This window comes from Carassius auratus, chromosome 36 (genome assembly GCF_003368295.1).
Source record: "Carassius auratus strain Wakin chromosome 36, ASM336829v1, whole genome shotgun sequence".
Classification (NCBI taxonomy): Eukaryota; Metazoa; Chordata; class Actinopteri; order Cypriniformes; family Cyprinidae; genus Carassius; species Carassius auratus.
In genome coordinates this window covers 17386894-17395836 of record NC_039278.1, presented here as the reverse complement: position 1 = coordinate 17395836, position 8943 = coordinate 17386894, and positions in this window count along the sequence as shown.

The following is an 8943-nucleotide window of genomic DNA, read 5'->3' as shown; positions in this document are numbered from 1 at the left end:
AAAATCGATTCAAGAATTTGAGTGAACTCCACAAGGAATGAACTGAGGCTGGGGTCAAGACATCAAGAGCTACCACACACAGACGTGTCAAGGAATTTGATGAACCACAGACAACGTCAGAGGTGTCTTACCTGGGCTAAGGAGAAGAAGAACTGGACTGTTGCCCAGTGGTCCAAAGTCCTCTTTTCAGATGAGAGCAAGTTTTGTATTTCATTTGGAAACCAATGTCTTAGAGTCTGGAAAAAGGGTGGAGAAGCTCATAGCCCAAGTTGCTTGAAGTCAAGTTTTAAGTTTCCATAGTCTGTGATCATTTAGGGTGCTGGTCCATTGTGTTTTTTTGAAAACCAAAGGCACTGCTCCCGTTTACCAAGAAATTTTGGAGCACTTCATGCTTGAAGATGAAGATGCTGATTTCATTTTCCAGTAGGATTTGGCACCTGTCCACATTGCCAAAAGCACCAAAAGTTGGTTAAATGATCATGGTGTTGGTGGGCTTGACTGGACAGCAAACTCACCAGACCTGAACCTCATAGATAATCTATGGGCTATTGTCAAGAGGAAAATGAGAAACAAGAGACCAAAAAATGCAGGTGAGCTGAAGGTCACAGAAACCTGGGCTTCCAGACCACCTCAGCAGTGCCACAAACTGATCACCTCCATACCACGCTGAATTGAGGGAGAAATTAAAGCAAAAGGAGCCCCTACCAAGTATTAACCACATGTACAGTAAATGAACATAATTTCATAATTTCACAATTTAAGTTGAACTACTGAAATAAATGAACTTTTCCTAGACATTCTAATGTATTGAGATGCACCTGTAAAGCATATTGTTAAAGGATACAGAACATATTAAGGAGAACTTATAAAGAACATTTTAAAATCTTTAATAATATATATTTTTTTAATCACTTTTTTTGTTTGTTTCTCCTCTCACGGATTTCATTTTAGGCAGAAATTAGTTTACATAGATTTGTCAGTCATGTCTGTCTCTATGAGATCTCAATTATGGTCATGTTTATCTCAAAAAGCTCTTCCTTCCTGTCTAAATGTATCAGATTGTTCACTTATCAAAGTCACACATTTGCCTGAAAATGACCTACAAGTTATTCTCAGTAAGCTGAGTTAAAAGATTACAGATTCAGTGTCTGATACACTAATCTATAGAACAACTGGATTTCTCTTTTTCATCCATTGTCCTCCAAGATTTCAAAATAGCCTACATAATAAATCTGGCTAGAGAATTATACAGGCATCTCTAATCATTAAAGGGGGGGTGAAATGCTCGTTTTCACTCAATATCCTGTTAATCTTGAGTACCTATAGAGTAGTACTGCATCCTTCATAACTCCAAAAAGTCTTTATTTTTATTATATTTATAAGAGAAAGATAGTCTGTACCGATTTTCCCGGAAAAACACGAGCGGCTGGAGGCGTGACGTGTGGGCGGAGCTAAAGAATCACGAGCGCCAGTAGGCTTTTGAGTTGAGAGCGTTTGTAAGCTGTGACACAGATCCAGAAGCTGAAATTTAACAAGAGCAGCATCAGCAAAGGCGTCTCTATGTGGTATGTACTGAAACTGAATATATTTGCTTAGCGATTTTGGAAAATGACTAAGTTCCACTTTATGTCGTCTTTTTTTTTTGTACATGTGGAAAGTGCAGTTTGATGACAACATCGCATGTTTTTTACTTGATGTGCTTACACGCTGATAGCTAAGTTAACATCACAGAGATATTTAAAGCAGTTTTACTCATCCCCTGTGGTTCCAACACACGGTCGTGACCCTTTTTCATGGGGATTGCATCATCCTTATGAAAAAAAAGATACGCAAATCCTGCGTCAAACTGGGCCTTGTTTGTAAAACAAGCATCTTCGAAATGCAGGAAACAAACAAAAACACTTGCACAACTCCGTTGATGCTCTGTAAAAATAAACTCCATCCACTGGTCCCTTAATGCTGTTTCTCTTTTGGTAATCTGTGCAGGGTTGTCTTGCCCTGGCAACCAAAAACACACGTCTTTTGTGACTTTTCGCGACGCTCTCGCTCTGATCAGGCTGTGCTCAGCCTCTCAGTGCTCTGCTATACGGGGCGCGCGCTCTTCCGGCAGAAGTGCCTTAGCACCCATATAAGGAAATTCCGCTCCATCTAACGTCACACAGGGCCATACTCGAAAAAAAACTTTCCGAAACTTGTGACAAACCGGAAGAGGTTTTTTTGGAACAAAAATACTTCTTCAAACGTAGAACTTAATTTTTGAAACTTTGTCCATGTTTAGCATGGGAATCCAACTCTTTAACAATGTAAAAAACTCAGTATGCATGAAATAGCATTTCACCCCCCCTTTAAATGTGCTCATGTAAAAATCATAATAGTGATAACTCACCTCTGATGATGATTGTGTCACTGTGTGGTGATCTGATCTCAGGTTCAATCTTGAGTGAATAAACACAGCTCAGCTCTCTGCTGTTCACTGATTGTGTGAAGAGTTCACTACGACTTACATAAAACACACAAAGATTCCCTCCAGACTGACTCCAGTGAGAGACACGGTGATCCAGAAGAACATCATCCTCAGAGTAGAGACTACAGATGAAATCAGCTCTGACCGAAAGTGGTATTTCACATGATATGAAGAGCTGGTCATCATTATCACTAACACTGATGAAGGGTTTCTGAAGTGAATCTGTTTAAAGAGACATGATCCAGTTATCAAAAACATAGCAGTAACAGTTTCTAAGACATAAGAACAGCAGTGAAGTATCTCACCAAGAACCGTCACTGTGGCAGGAGGAGAATGAGATGATGGTTTATTGATGCCTTGTTCATTTATTGTGTAGTAACAGTTCATGTAAATTGATTCAGGTGATTTTACACCTGCCCATCTGAGCACTTCAGCACCAGTGAGCTCGAGCTGACATGATGAACTGACTTTTATATTCCTCTCTTCTCTGTTTTTGGTGAAATAACACTGACTCGCTCTAACATCTGCTGGAGTCTCACAGCTGATCTTCACTGAGCTGGACTCTCTTATGACATCTGGAGATACTTTTACAGTAGGAGATTCTGAAACAACCCAAAACTCAATCACTACATTACATCTCCTGACTGATAATGTTTACAAGCACAATCATTTTCCATATTTTGCGTTCTAAAAACCTAAATAAGACAACTGCTGATTATAAACAAAACATTTTACTGCAATTCTCCGGTAGGTTCACTTATAGCTCAAGACCGTTTGTTCACTAAAATATGAACATACAGTATTTAATCAGCATTAAAACAGAGATCACTTACTGTAAGACTGAACTTCCGTCAGGAGCTGAAACACTATGAAGATGAACAACTCCATTACAGTGAGAGCGAGAGAAGAGACGAGACTCACACAGTAGGTGAACTAAAAAGTAACTCATCAGACCACAGGAAACTGAAAGCTTTGTGAAGTCCATTTTAAGATGAACATAGTCATGATACCACATTCACAGTTGTGTGCACTGTAAAATGTTAGCAAACATTTACTCTACAGTGGCCACAAGTTTAATTAACAAGTTTTAGGTGGATATAACTTTGATTTACAAATTTCACCAGTGTTTCTCACACTGCTTGCAATTGCAGGATTCATAAACTATTGACTCTTATGAACTGGTCATTTAAATTAATAGTTCAAAAGACCTGTGAACTCAGAATTTACAACTTTGAATCAATCTGACTCCCCAAACCAAAGCAGCTTTCGGCTCAACACGATTCACTTACTGAAATCAAGTACCACATCAATGCATCTTTTTCTTCAATAAAACCATAAGGCTGCTCATACCTGCTGTGTTACCAAGAAAGCAAAATATGTATTCTCTATTTATGTACATACCGCACACCCATCTTTGTTTGCACAAGTTTATCTTCATTTTTATTGCATACCATAGTGAACAGGTTCATGATTTAATACACACAGCTGGACACAGTGGTCCCCTTATAGGTACACTTCTGCTCCTTAATGCAAAAATCTAATCAGGTAATCTTATGGAAGCTGCTGCATAAAAGCATGCAGATAAAAGTAAGCAGTTCAGATGGTCATTAATCTGAAAGTAAAAAAAAAGTAAAAAATAAAAAACAGACCAGTAGGACACTTCGGATGGGTTAAATGCAGAGCACGAATTCTGAGTATGGGTCACCATACTTGGCTGAATGTCACGTCACTTTCACTTTCATAAAGCACCTTTAAACACAACTACCATTGACCAATGTGCTGTACAAATTAAAAACAACCAAATCACAGATAAATAACACAACATCAAACCAGGACAACATCATCATCAGTGATATACTGTAGTATAAGACAGATCGAATAAAAAGGTTTTTAACTTAGATTTAGAAATGGACAGAATATGAGCAGTCCTAATATCAGTGGGCAAACTGTTCCAGAGTCTTGGAGCCACTACGGAAAAGGCTCGATCTCCCCTAGTCTTGAGCCTCGATCTAGGAGCCACTTACAGCCTTAAGTTGGCAGACCTAAGAGCTCTTGAAGGTTGATAGATCAATGATAAATCAGAAAGGTAGGATGGTGCTAACCCATTCAACCACTTAAAAACTAATAACAGTTTAAAATGTATCCTATACTGCACATGTAGCCAATGGAGTGACTGGAGGACAGGAGTTATATGCTCCCTTTTGCGAACTCCTGTCAGGGCTCTGGCAGCAGCATTCTGAACGTCTAAAGGTGATTTATGGAAGACTGACTAGACCGCAAATAAAGACAGTTACAGTAATCAAGCATTGTGGTAATAAAACCATGTATTACTCTTTCAAAATTTGTAAATGAAAGAAAGGACTTAATTTTTACCAGGGTTCACAGCAGATAAAATCTGGACTTCAAACTCGTTTAACCTGTCTATCAAGCTTTATAGCACTATCTAACACCCCAAGGTTTTTCACAAGTGGTTTGCGTAAGGTGCCAGAACACCAAGATTTACATATAGACTAAGTTTCATTTAAGATGTAAGACATTAGCAAAGGGAAAAGAAAGTAAACAGGTCATCCATGTTTTGAGGGGCAGACAGAGGAGGTTAGAGATGTTGTTTCTATCTGGCAGGAGGTGTAGTTCAGCTCTGTGAGAACATCAGCAGAACCTGCAGAGACACAGACTTTATTATCATATGTTTCTGTATCATGGAGTTTACCAGTTTACTTACAACTAAACCTGTACATTGTTCTTACTGGTGAAGCAGCACAGACAGATGAATCCTATGAGTCCAGACAGAAATAAACCAATGACAGTGAAAATCAGCACTACTGAAAGCCATGAGACTGTCAGAAGAAAGTTTTTTTAATTATTTTATTTTCAATTATATATTTAATTACATTAAATATATTATTAAATTATATTATGATTTTTTAAATTATCATTAAGTGCTGTGAAATAGTTTGTCCCCATCCTGATTTCTTCAGTTTTAGTGCATATCCCTTACAAAATAGTTTCAGAAATAAAAAAACAAAATAATAATAAAACAGAGGCAACCTAAGTAAACATTTAGTACTGTCAAAGACTGATCTCCAGTTATCAGAAGTGTTGCAGTTGTTCCTGTTAAAGTTGTTGCTGTTTGCAGGGTTTTTGTAATACATCAATTTAAAATCATTTTAAAAAGCAGTGAAATAAACCAATACAGTGAACTCAGTAAGAAAGTTTTTTTTTTTTTTTACTTTGAAGCAGTTTGTGGCGAGTGGGGCGGGACCGAGAGGCGTGGGAACGAGGAGTGAGGCCAGGTGTAGTGATTGGAGATGAGCTACACCTGTGCCCCACCGCCGGTCTCGAGTCCCAGGTAGGAGATGGAAGGATATAAAACTGGAGCGACTATAGTGAAGGACGAGAGAGGACCAGGCCTGGACAATATTTTATGTTTGCTTTTTATTTTGTGCGTACCAGTCATCCGTGAGGGGCTGGTGCGCTGTTTTGTGTTTATTTTTGAATTATTAATTTTTTTTTATTGTCTGCCGGTTCCCGCCCCTTCTTCCCGATGAATGGGAAGTTTTTATCATTACACAGTTTAAAGTGAAATGCGCAAAATACAAATATGTGTGTGCTTGTCAAATATGGGTTTCATTTTAAAAATGATATGCACTCACAAGTTCCTGTGGCAGTTGTCAAAGTCTCATCAGTTGAAGCTACACAGATATTTCAATAATGTCACAAGCTGCATTTAGTTTAGAAATAAAACTTAAAGGGATGGTTCACTTTTAAATTAAATTTTGATAAGTTTTAGCTTACCTCAAGGGCATAGATATAGGTTTCTTTGTTTCCGCAGTATTTCCCATTTTTATATTTTTTAGGTCAAACCGTTCTTGTCTGTGACTCATATAATGGAGGTCTATGGTCACCACCTCAAAGAGCATGCACAGAGAAGTCCAAATTAAACAATTCCCCATCATAAGTACACATTGATGACCTAAGACACGAAACGAGCGGTTTGTGTAAGAAAACAAACAGCATTTATAGTTTTTTACCTCTTGTACACAACCACGTCCAACTGATCTGAGTGTGTGAGTGCTTCCTGTTGTGTGACGTGTGCACGTTCTGGCTTAGTTTGCGCAAGCGCGGAAAACGCCGGAAGTAATCTCTTACGTGTGTACGTCACTCATTGTTTACACTTACTGTCTATGGTTTACACAAAGATTTTGTTACCTTTCACTGTGAAGATTTAAACATATTCATACGTACAGGAAATTCCAATGGAAGATGATTTCAATATATCAACAGACAACGTTTATTTATTTTTTTCACAACTATATTCATTTGAACCAGAATACACAGATCAAGTACTCAGGAGCGATCCGCTGCAGCAGCACGTATTCAAGCCTCAGAGAGACAGAGATCTCTTCAAAATTGGTGGTGTTTTAGTAGCAAGTGTTGTGAGATGCCAACAGAAGTGGAGAGCATATGTGGTCACGAATGGAACATAGAAATGCCACAACTACAAGACGACGACGAGGACCTTGACAGTATCGCATCACACACCTGCCTGATCCTGAGTTTTCTCCGCTGTTGAGACGCAGCGTTTTGCATGTTGAGCGTGTGCACACGTCACATCAGGAAGCACACGCACCCTCAGATCAGTTGGATGTGGTTGTGTAAAAAAAGAGGTAAAAACTATATAGATACTGTTCGTTTTCTTACACAAACTGCTCGTTTCATTTATTAGGCCATCAATGTTTACTTACGAAGCTGTGTAAAAAAAGAGGTAAAAACTATATAGATACTGTTCGTTTTCTTACACAAACTGCTCGTTTCATTTATTAGGCCATCAATGTTTACTTACGAAGCTGTACAGAATCATATAATGTGATAAACATTAGCATTGGTTTAGACAACTTATTCAAAACAAACATAAAAATTTATATTTAAAAAAATCCTCTACAGGTATATTGTTTGTCATTTGTTTTGAGAAAATTGTTTAAGTTTTACTGCTAAATCAGTTATTTCTAAATATTCATGTAAAAAACTCACTCTGGGCTGTTACTGTCACTGGATCAGAGTGAGCAGATAAGGACATTCAGAATGGAGTAAGAATAAAATGATTTAGAAATTAATTACTCACAGGCTGTCGTGACTGTTGTACTCGTATGTTCAATGATTGATGCGGAGACTGCAGAGAAAATAGATTTTCTCTGAACTACAGGGGGTCAAAATTAAAAGCAGTCAGTTAACATATATATATATATATATATATATATATATATATATATATATATATATATATATATATATATATATATATATATATTTAATTACATTATCAGGGTAAATTGCATGATTTGCAATTTTTATAGTAAATTTTGTTTGTTGAAGGTACAGGTCCCTCAAATATAAAAAATATAATATGTCCCATACTGGTCATGTAAATTGACATCACCTTAATATTGGTTCACATGAGTGAAGAATGAGAAAAGTAGGCTACCTATTAATTTTAAGAGAATTAACTCAAATTTGCAGTTTTATTTTAGAGTGGATTGTTAATTCCCAGCATGCTTTTTATATGGCTGATTACAGAGAGAAAATGTTGAAATTAAATGCTATTTTATGTTTTTGAGTGAATGGAAGAATCTATTAATGTTTAATGTTCAGTTAAGTTTGACATTTTAAAGAGTTTCTGCTACACTGAAGTTTCCATTGCAAAGTGCAATAGTTACCATTGTGCAGAAGAGTACAGCTTATGGTTATGGATACTACTCCTCTGAAGCTTTCAGCCTTGTTTAATGAACAGTAGCTTTGCTAGTGCCGTAGTTTCCAATATTTCTCAAGTATTTTCCTATTTTAGCACTTTGGCTGTATACAGTCTTTAAAACTTATAAAATAACTCTAATTCAAATACAAACAGACCTCACTTTTACAGTATACATAATAAATCACTTTTACAGTGTACATAATAAATCATACTGGCTAAAGAATTATATAGGTGTCTCTGATCCTTGTGCTCATTTAATTAAAACTGATATCAGTGGTAACAACTTACCTCTGATGATGATTGTGTTACTGATGGTGATTGTGTCACTGTGTGGTGATCTGATCTCAGGTTCAGTCTTGAGTGAATAAACACAGCTCAGCTCTCTGCTGTTCACTGATTGTGTGAAGAGTTCACTACGACTTACATCAAACATACAAAGACTCCCTCCAGTCCTACTCCATTGAGAGACATGGTGATCCAGAAGAACATTATCCTCAATGTAGAGACTACAGATGAAATCAACGCTGACTGAAAGAGGTATTTTATATGATATACTGAGCGGGTCATCACTAAAATCGATGAAGGGAATCGGAAATGAATCTGTTTGAAGACAAATGATCCAGTTATCAAAAACATAGCAGTAACAGTTTCTAACACAAAAGAACAACTTTGACATAACCAAGAACCTTCACTGTGAAGGAGAGGCAGAAGGAGAATTAGATGATGGTTT